Genomic DNA, 10,799 nt, shown 5'->3' with positions numbered 1-10,799 from the left:
TAGAAATGTGGGCGAATTAAAAATATTTTTAATGGAATTTATTTGTAGAACAGGGTTTTTTTTTTAAAGATTTTATTTATTTTTAGAGAGGGGAAGGGAGAGAGACAGAGAGGGAGAGAAACATCAATATGTGGTTGCCTCTGGAGCGCCCCCCACTGAGGACCCAACCCACAACCCAGGCATGTGCCCTGTCTGGGAATTGAACCAGCGACCCTTTGGTTCACCGGCTGGCGCTCAGTCCACTGAGCTACACCAGCCAGGGCAGAACGGTTTTAGATATGCAGAAAAATTGCAAAGATAGTATAGACAATTTGCATAATCTATACTTTACTCAGAATTCCCTAGCTTATACCAAATGTCAGTTTTCTGTCCCAGGATCCCCTGCAGGACATCACATTACATCAAGTTGTCTGTTATGTCTCCTTAGGCTCCTTTTGGCCTTTGAGGGAGAAAGACAAGAAACCAGACGATATTTAACAGTGTATTAACTTCCAGGAAGGTGAAAGTGAAGGGACCTATAAAAACACATGGAAGAGCAGCTCACTAAGACTTAGGAGACAGGCGAAGTGCCAAGAGGAGGTGATATTTATTTACTTAAGTCCTCACCCAAGGATATGTTTTACTGCTGTTGAGAGAGAGAGAGAGAAACATCGATGTGAGAGACAATCACCCATTGGTTGCTTCCCATATGCACCCCAGCTGGGGATGGAACCCACATCCTTAAGGAAGAAAATTCAACAAAATCAGGACAACGACACATGAATCCAGTCGGGGCAGATGCCTGGGCTGCAGGCCAGGTCCCCAGCTGTGGGCATGCGAGAGGCAGTGTCTCTCTCCTTCTCTTTCTCTCTCCCTTCCTCCTTCTAAAAATAAATACATAAAATCCTTTTTTAAAAGGGAGAGACAGAAGAGGAAAAGACAGACATGCAGAGGAGAAAGTCATGTGGAGACAGAGGCCGGGATTGCATTCACAAGCCGCGGAATGCCTGCAGCCACCAGAAGCTGGAAGAGACACGGACAGACCCTCCCCTCGGGCCTTCAGAGGGGGCACACACATGCGTGCACCTTGATTTGGGCTTCTGGCCCCCACCACTGTAAGAGAATAAGCTTCTGTTGATTTACGCCCCCAAGGTTGTGTCGATTGGTACTAGCAGCCTTGGCCACGGACACAGTGTTCTCTGATCCCACGCCACATGGCTCCCTCCGGAGCTACAGGCATCTTCCTCGCCCTGTAACGCCCATCAGTTCCGACGTGCAGAGCCGAAGCTGACACCACTCAGAATCTCACACGACCCGGGTGGAGGTCTCGGAGTCTAGGCTGTGTAAGGAGCTGGGAGGGAAGGACATCCTCCAGGAACAGCAAGTTCTCAGTGCAGAATTCAGAGCTTCTATTCCATACGATCCTCAAACCGCACATACAAAACTAACACACCATTAACCTAAAAACAAAAGGGCTTTCCAAGTGAGGGCCAACAAGTGTTTATTTCAGATCAAACGAACAAAAAGAGGAATAGCTACTGGGGAAGCGTTGATTCAGGCAGAAGGCAAAAAAAGTGTTCTGAGTAGGAGACAAAAGACAATGAGGTATCTCTTGGCATCTATAAGCTAAAAGCGATGCTAATTTTTTTAAAGATTTTATTTATTTATTTTTAGACAGGGGGAAGGGAGGGAGAGAAACATCAATGTGTGGTTGCCTCTCATGTGCCCCCTACTAGGGACCTGGCCCACAACCCAGGCATGTGCCCCGACTGGGAATCGAACCGGCGACCCCTTGGTTTGAAGGCTGGCACTCAATCCACTGAGCCACACCAGCCAGGGTGTAGTGATCTTATTTCTAAACAATGTTTTAAATATTCAGTCCAGTAGTCATCAGTCCAGGAGTCATAATATCTGCTTTCTTGTTACCTTTGCAAAGAACTGTTTGCTTCAGGCCCTGTTCTAGGTCGCTTTGCCCAGTTTTAACATCCAGAGGTTTGAGGCACAAGACCTGTTCCTCTAAGGTGGCCGCTCTGGCTCCATGTTAAAGTGGCTCTGCTTATATTGATGTTTACAGCACAAAACTGTTGAGTCTGAAAAAAAATCCAGATATTTTTACTCCAACAGCCCCGCCCCAGCACCTGCAGGATATGCGAGTACCCCTGTCGGGGAGACTGAGTGCACGCAAACGTCAGAGCAGGGAGCCAGTGGAGCAGAGACCAGGCCGGAGGCCGTCGTCCGCCCCCAGGGCACCGTGATGGGCCGTTCAATGGTCCGCGCAGAGAGAGTCCCATCTCTGAACAGAATGTTCAGGCCTCTGAGAGCTCAAACAAGGCATCAAACTGCTCCCTACCTTCTGGAATGTAAGGACATTCATAACAGCTCTCATCAGTACACAGAGCACCATAGATTCTTTTCAAAAAGATTTTATTTGTTCATTTTTAGAGAGACGGGAAGGGAGGGAGAAAGAGGGAAACATCCATGTGTAAGTAATACATCAATCGGTTGCCTCTCGCCCGCCCCCTACTGGGGACCTGGCCCCTAACCCAGGCACGTGCCCTGACTGGGAATTAACCTGACCACCTTTCAGTTTGCAGGCCAGCGCTCAATCTACTCAGCCACACCAGCCAGGGCTACATCGTACTTTAATTAGAAATTTTAAGGATTATATGTATGAGGGGAAGCTTGAGTTTCTCTGAGAATTTCGTTGACTTGCCAAAGACTATCTACAGGGTCTGGCACAAATAACGCCCCCCTTTTTTTACAAAATCATAAGTGTGAAATTCTGTAACAACAATCATGTGACATTTTCGGTGAAATGTTCAAATGGAATCTATAAATTATTATACCCATCTTACCACCCTAGCAACCACACTCAAGCAGGCGGGACTTCTGCCGAACCCCGTATACTGGAAGCGATTCACCAGGACCTGGATTTGAATGCAAGTTCTTCCCCACAAATGCCCTGCTGGGTCCCCACCACGTCCAGCGCTGCATCGGTCACCATGGAGCTTTGGCTGCGCCTTGTTTGGAGAAAAGGCGTCGCCCACGTGAAGAGCAATCACTTCTTCACTGGCCAGAGTGGTCAGGGAAAGGCTTTGTTTTGACAGGCAGCTGAGGAATCCTATAACCTCTGACCCTTCAGGAATGCCAAGACTGATCTACAGACTGTGGAAGAAAAAACAGGCGTGAGGGTCAGGACCAGTCTTTCAGCCTCCAGGATGAGCCGCTCTCCTTGGTGGGAGATCTGGTCTACCCCCAAGGACCAAGCATGAGTGCATGGAACAGGGGAGGGACAGAAGGGCGTTAGGGAGCAGTGGCCTGGGGACGGTGGAAGTATTTATTTCTCTCAAATACAACACGTCATTGTTGATTATTGTATGGCTTGGTTTTTAAAATGGAACATTTTAACATAAGCTATGCCGTCCGTTATTTGGAGCAAATTTATTAAATTTTCGTTGTCAGGGTCAAGGAAGTTGTTAAAAGTGGGCAGTCTCATATGTTGACTGAGGATGATTTAGAATAATTTAAAATCTAATGCACGTACACTTAACTGTACATATCCACTGACCTGGTGACTTCACTCAGATGATCAAAAATCAGACAAAAACACCCTCACACGGTTACTCAAAAATCAGTGTGGAAGGTACCCCTTTGGTCATGGTCGTATCAAAGTATTAAAACCCATCAAATTATGCTTTAAAGATTTTATTTATTTGCTTTTAGAGAGGGGGAGGGAGGGAGGGAGGGAGAAAGAGAGGAAAAGAAACATCAGTGTGTGGTTGCCTCTCACATGTCCCCTGCTAGGCACCTGGCCCACAACCCAGGCATGTGCCCTGAGTGGGAATCAAACCTGTAACCCTTTGGTTCATAGGCCGGCACTCAATCCACTGAGCCACACCAGCCAGGGCGAAGTATGCTTTAATAGGGGAATAGTATATCCATAGTTTGAAATTTGGGGAAAGCATGAGGAAAGATGAGGTAGATTTCTGCATTCACATGGAAAACTCTCCATAATGAAGGTCAAAACATATGACAGCCTTGGCTGGTGTGGCTCAGTGGGATGAGTGTCGTCCTACAAACTGAAAGGTCACCGGTTCAATTCCCGGTCAGGGCACATGCCTGCGTTGTGTGCTGGGTCCCCTGTTGGGGGCATGGGAGAGGCAACCAAATGATGTGTTTGTCTCTCTCTCTCATCCCTCCCTCTCTCTTTAAAATCAACAAACAACTAATCCCCCTGAAAGTCTTCTCTACAAAGTAGGATTTCAACATTGTGGACAATGTATTTAATGGAACTAAACATGTATTCATATTTACTTGGCTGCTAGGAAGCTCAGCTCTGTACAGTCTCACCCTGTACAAAGTGTGCACTGCTAACTTGACCTCTTGCTATATTACTCTGAATTTCCTAGATTTTTAATCTACTCATTTTATTATTATTACCTAGTTATTTTCATCAGCTGCCTTAAACTTTCTGGGCCAAAGCAGTAAAAAAGAAAAGAAGGAGGGAAGAAAGAAGGGAGGGAGAGGTGGCATGTCCACTGCTGAGAATCCAGCGTGTGGCGGTTCTGGGAGCGGTCCAGGAGAGGAGGCACATGATGGGGACTCGGAGCTGGGTCACTCCCAACCTGTGGTGGCAAGGAGACCCCATCCCTGGGGGCAGGCAAAGGCCACACAGGCCCTGGCTCCAGGAGGTGGTCCAACTGTTAACACTCTCGCTGAACTTGAACTGGATGGTGTCCCAGTGAAGGGATACCCACAAGCTGGTCCAGTGTTTCCGGAAGTTGAGAAGTCCCAGGAAACGGCAACTATATAATGAATTGATTGCCTGTAGCTAAGCACCACTGATACCCTAAGGTAATCAAAGGCTTCAGGTGAGTAACAGGCAATCGAAAGGCATGTGTGGAGGCCACAGACCCTTCCTGGCGTCTTACCGAGGAGCGCATGTGCAGACCAGCTCAGGGCTTGACTATTGGCCAAGCTCCAGAGAAGGTTCAGGTTCAACAAAGGCAGATGTGGGTTGGAGGGTCAGGGTCAGGGTCAGGCTCCGGGAGGAAGTAGAACTGCTTGCCTGTACAGAACAACACAGCTGCTGTGTCTGGGTCCCTAATAGGGCTGAGACTTTCCTGGAAGCCCGACCAGAAAGGTTTCAAGGCAGAGAGGGAAGAAGCAGTTACTCAGCCCAGATTAGAAGAAAATGTCCCACAAGGGTCTTTATCTGGGTGTCACTGATGTTGCAGACAGTGACCCCAAAGGCGCTTCCGAATGAGTGGGCGTATGCATTTTGACAAATGCTTACATAGAGCCGTGGGGAGTGGGGCAGAAATGAATGCTGATTTTAGCCATGACCGAGTCGGAGCCGGGCTGGGGGCTTCGCGTCTCACTGGCGGATTGGCTACGATGCTGGAGTCCCCAGTGTCTGGTCGCACACCCACAAAATGGCAATTTTGATGGGGAGAGAGAGAAGGGGTGGGAAGTTCACCACAGAGCCTACCATCGGGGCTACTTAATGGAACTGGTTAGTAGGTGGTCTCTTCACCAAGTGTCTTTAAGATGATAAAATGTGACACTGGGTTAGGACACAATCTAGCCTCTTAAGCCTCAGTTTCCTCATATCTCTATGGGCATAATGACGCCTACAATCACTTCCTGGGGTCATCACGGAGGTCAAACGAGACACTGCGTGTACTCATGAAAACCCTCCCTATAATTCAAGCAGGGAGACGGAGGAACTCTACAGCGTCTCTTGCCCAGGCCTTCTCCCCTTCCCACATCTTCTTTTCAAAGGAAACTGAACTCCTTTATTGGCACGGGGTCAAGGGCAGATCATTCAAGCCAGTGGCCGGCAAACCAGAGCCCAGAGTTTGAATCCAACCCGCACACCACCTGCTTCTGTACGGTCTGGGAGCTAATGGTTTTCTCATACTTTAACGGTTGACAAAAACAAAAATCAAAAGACAAGAACTATTCTGTGACACCTGAAATTTGACATGATGAGATTTCAAATTGCTATAAAGTTCTATACATAAAGTTCTGTTGGAGCACAGTAACGTTAATTTGTGGTGCGTTTTTTTTTTTTTAATTGCTGGGGTCGCCTTGATGGCACAGGGCAGCGTTGAGTATGTGAGAGACCCCTATGGTCTTTGCAGCCTAAAATACTCACTATTGAACTCATTACAGGAAACGTTTGCTGGCCCTTGATCTAATCAACCCATCAACAGGTCGTCTAGACCCCAACTTCCCTTTCCGTTGATCCAGAGGGCCCCCCACTCGAAGAGATCTCTAAGATTCGCCTCCCACCCCGGCCCCCACTCAACTCCATCCTTCCCCAGCCAGCTTACTTGTAAGGGGAGCATTGTTTCCATTTTCCATCCGCATCGTAATTTCTGGTCAGCGAACACCAACTACGATTGAAAATATAGTGCTCCTTCGTGCAACTCTGAAAGTGTTTTCCTCTGAAGGTGAAAGGGAAGATGCACTTGGGGGGGTCTGCAGGGAAAGAGAGGAGCAGAGGGAGCAACGTGAATGGAGAAATGTAAGTCTCACGGATGACCCCCGGGAAGCTAACAGCGCGTGCCTTTTCGACTGCCCGAAACTATGTTCGAAGCTGTTAAAACGTGTGGAAAAGTCAGGATTCGGACTCAGGTGTACGCGGTCCCCCAAATCAGGTCCCCCAAATCACGTAGGCCGCCGCTACTGTCAACTGCTTCTCGGTCCGAGGCATCCCAGACACGGCGGCCAGTCGGAGCGCTCACCCTGCCCCGTGCAGTACCGCCACCGGCCTCGGAATTTCTCGTCCAGGGAACACCAGGCATAGTCGCTGTGGGCGGAGATGCAGTTGTAGTGGGTCGCGTCGTGGTACGTAAATGGAAAGACGCAGGGAGTGTAAACGAATTCTGGAAAAGAGCAAACATGCCGAGCGGGGGCAAGCTTACAAAGGGAATTGGCGTTCTTCTTCTTTTTTATTTTAATCCTCACTCAAGGACATTTTTTCATTGCTTTAAGAGATGGGGGTAGAGAAGGAGAGAGAGACACCGATGTGAGAAAGAAAACATGATTGCGTGCCTTCCCGAAAACATCTGGGCTGGGGATCAAACCCACACCCTGGGTATGTGCCCTGACCAGGAATCGAACCCTCAACTTTTTGGTGCACAGGACACGCTCCAGCCAAGCGAGCCACCCAGCCAGGGCGGGATGTTCTCTCTTAAATACTAGCCTGACCTTGCCACTGACCTGTTGTTCTCAGGACAACAAATAGCATTGAAGTGGCTATGATGCCCTGCTCGATCTGGTTCCCCAAAACACCTCACCAGGGAGCGCCTCTCCTTGTGTTCTCTCTGCTCAGGCCTCGGAAGGCTCCGAGTGTGTGGCCGTAATGCTTGTCTTGACGCACAGGCGGGACCTTCTCTGCCTGGCGGAACAACACCCACCTCCCCGCTGCCTGTTTTGCTCCTCTTCCCTTCAGCCCGCATGTGAACCTTCACGGGACTTCCTCGAACACCTAGACCATGCTAGATCCATTCGTGCTGAGCTTCCTCACTAGTTCCCTTTTCTTCCGCTTACTGAACGCGTGAGGACCTGTTCAGAGTTTTTCTGGTTTGTCAGAAATGACCACTGGCAACCTGTTCAAAGCTAAACCCAGGGTATCGACTGGTAGGAACCGGTACAGAAACAGAAGCTTAATAAATATTCGTTGGTCCTTCCTAAGCCTGGAATCATTTTGATATGAGATTCATTTATTGTTATGATTATTTAGCAACTTTTATTACTTATCAGTATACATTAATTATTGAATAGTAATGGTATTATAATTTTTAACAATTATGTCAGAACTTTTATTCTTCTCTTATTTAACTATATTGTTAAAATAGTTATCACTTAATAGGTCAAATTATTATTTAATCATTTCATTAGCATCAGTTGTTACGATGTTCATTATTCATTAGCTATGACTTCTTCATGGAAAAAGCGATTACAGGGCTTACTCTCCTGGACACTCTGTGCACAGCTTACAAACACTGGCACGTCTAGGGGTGTCCTTACATCAGTCCCCTGACTTGGGTGCTGTCACAGGCTCTTCCCAGGGACGACTTTGGTCCCCAGCATGCGATCCTTATACACCGAGAAATCCTCACGTCCGCTGCTCTGAAAATAGCTTCCTTCTGACCCCAAAAGCAAGGGCGCTGACGTGCCACATTTCCCCACCATATGCTCCAGACGTTAATGGCCTAACTCCACACAAGTGATTGCTGATTGAAATAGCTTTAAGAACCAATCAACATATTTCTCCTTAAAGATCCAGGCCTATTTCTGGCACTCAGTGACCTCGCTACATGATACTCTGTTTTTTAAAAAGATTTTATTTATTTTTAGAGAGAGGGGAAGGGAAGGAGAAAGAGAGGGAGAGAAACATTGACCTGCGACTCAGGCATGCGCCCTGACTGGGAATCGAACCCGCCACCTTTCAGTTTGTAGGCTGGCACTCAATCCACTGAGCCACACCAGCCGGGGCCACGCAACACATTCTGTAACCAAAGTTCCCCTTTCACTGGCTTGACTACTATCCCCATAAAGTGTTCCGACATCTTTACTTCTCTCTTAAAACTCCCAGCGTCATGAGAGCTGAATAGGTTAAAGTTGAGCACCAGCCGTCCATATACACATATCGCTCACGTCTTCCAGGAACAGATGCTGAGACACAGTAATCCATGGTGAACCCACATGAGCTCCGTGATTAACGTTTCGACTTGAAAAACAGACACCAAAGATCATACACATCCGCAGTGTCCAGAAAAGACCAATCCAAAGAAAGAGCGAGCAACCTAGCGGCTGCGTGGGGGTAGGGGTGACAGCAGATGAAGACAAGAGATCTTCCGGGGGTTGACGAAAATGTACTAGAATTGGACTGAGCTGATGTTTACACCACTCTGAGAATTTATTAAAACATCATCAAATGGTACATTTAAAATGGATGAATTTTATGCCACGTAGGTTAGACCTCTGCACAGAAGGCTGCTAAAAGAAACAACCAACCAAACAACAAGAGCCGCAAATATTGATGTTAGTACCACAGGAGAAGAGAGATCTTTTCTGAAAGGGCAGGGGAGGAAGTCGGGGGGGTGGGGAGCTGGCTGGAATGGGTCTTGAAATGCAGGATGTGGCTGCCTGGGCCAGGGAGGGCCTTTCGTTTGCCATTCCTCTGTTCCAGTCATTGTCCTCAGCAAAGGAAAGTGTAAGACAGCAGAAAAGTGCAAGCAACTTTCAGGAATATAAAATTGTTTCATCGGTGGGGGCTTACATTTGAAACGCTGACAAATAAAGAAATAGCCCTGGCTTGTGTGGTTCAGTGGATCGAGTGCGGGTCAGAGAACCAAATGGTTGCGGGTTCAATTCCTAGTCAGGGCACAAGCCTGGGTTGCGGGCCAGGTCAGGTCCCCAGTAGGGGGCGCGTGAGAGGCAACCACACATTGATGTTTCTCTCTCTCCCTCCCTTCCCCTCTCTAAAAGTAAATAAATAAAAACTTAAAAAAAAGAGAGAGGAAGATTTAGACAGAAGATATTCCCCATTATTGATCCTAAGTTAAAAAAAATAAAAGAAATATATTCCTACCTGGAATCGGAGGTTTTGAACGTTCAATAAATTCTGAAAGAGTAAAAAAAATGGGTAAAATTAAGACCACTCCCAAAAATACTCCATTCCTAAGCTAATGGCTATTAAAAGTACCTTGAAGTTCATGCAGCCAATTGTTCTCCTGTTGCAGAAAAAGTTTTGCTGGCACATTTTGGATGACTTATGATTCCTTCTAACTGGTAAAGGAGTTGGTGGGGGGGGGGGGGGAGCGGATCTCACATCCACCTACAACACAGCCCATTAGCTCAGTATGAGCTCCGACCCATCCAAAGGTCTTTCTCTGAGTAAGTCAGAATAAACCCAATGTCAGGCAACTCCCGCCGCCGCCCCCCCACCCATGGTTGAAATGCCACAAGTCTGCACATTAGAGGGACCGTCCTAGCTTTTGCCCATGTCAACATTTCAGGAAAACAACCTATTTGTTCAGTGCGAGAGCCATTCCTCTGTCCCAGTCATTGTCCTCAGTGGACCTTCACCGCCGCACCATGGAGGAGAGATTATAATTGAGGGCTCTCTTCTCCTTCCATCCCTCAGAGGTTCACAGTTGAGAGGTCACAGGCAACTGAGAAAGACTGGAAGTGATGTGACCCCTGACTGGTGGGAGCGAGGTTGCATTCTAGGAGTCCGACTTCGGAGACTGCGATGGGAACGCAGCATTAACATGACGTCGGAACTGCCACACACCCGTGTGGTGACCGAAAGCCTGTGTCTCACTTTCCTCCTCGTCCATGTGACGTTAATGTAGAATTTGCGTCAGACTTGAACTGGGAGCTACTAGGTGGTGATTAGGCATCGTGTTAGCTGATAGTGGCCCTGCTCTTGAGAAAGTAGCTAACAAGATGTCAACATTTATAAGAATTTTAAACATTTTTTAAAGATTTATTTAATTATTTTTAGAGAGAAGGGAAGGAAGGGAGAAAGAGTGGGAGGGAAACATCGATGTGTGGTTGCCTCTTGTGCGCCCCCTACTGGGGACCTGGCCCACAACCCAGGCATGTGCCCTGACTGGGAATAGAACCTGAGACCCTTTGGTTCTCAGGCCTGCACTCAGTCCACTGAGGCACACCAGCGGGGGCTGATGTCAACATTAAAAAAATTTTTTTTTCTAGCTTTGCCTGCCTAGCTAAGTGGGTTAGAGCCTCATCCCAATAGGCCAAAGTTGTGGGTTTGATCCCCAGTCAGGGCACAGATA

At 47.7% G+C, this 10,799-nt stretch overlaps 1 long non-coding RNA gene across 1 annotated transcript; it reads right to left on the bottom strand.

Moving 5' to 3' along the window:
• Positions 1 to 6,347: 6,347 nt before the first annotated feature.
• LOC128779588 (uncharacterized) lies at positions 6,348 to 9,619 on the bottom strand. Its single transcript, XR_008425632.1, has 3 exons — positions 9,587 to 9,619; positions 6,732 to 6,872; positions 6,348 to 6,465 (listed from the first exon to the last, which is right to left on the bottom strand). It is a non-coding gene; the product is annotated as an uncharacterized lncRNA (long non-coding RNA).
• Between the last annotated feature and the right edge of the window lie 1,180 nt (positions 9,620 to 10,799).

This window comes from Desmodus rotundus, chromosome 12, assembly GCF_022682495.2.
Source record: "Desmodus rotundus isolate HL8 chromosome 12, HLdesRot8A.1, whole genome shotgun sequence".
Taxonomy (NCBI): Eukaryota; Metazoa; Chordata; class Mammalia; order Chiroptera; family Phyllostomidae; genus Desmodus; species Desmodus rotundus.
The sequence above is the reverse complement of the archived record's forward strand: the minus strand, read 5'-3'. Positions and strand labels throughout refer to the sequence as shown.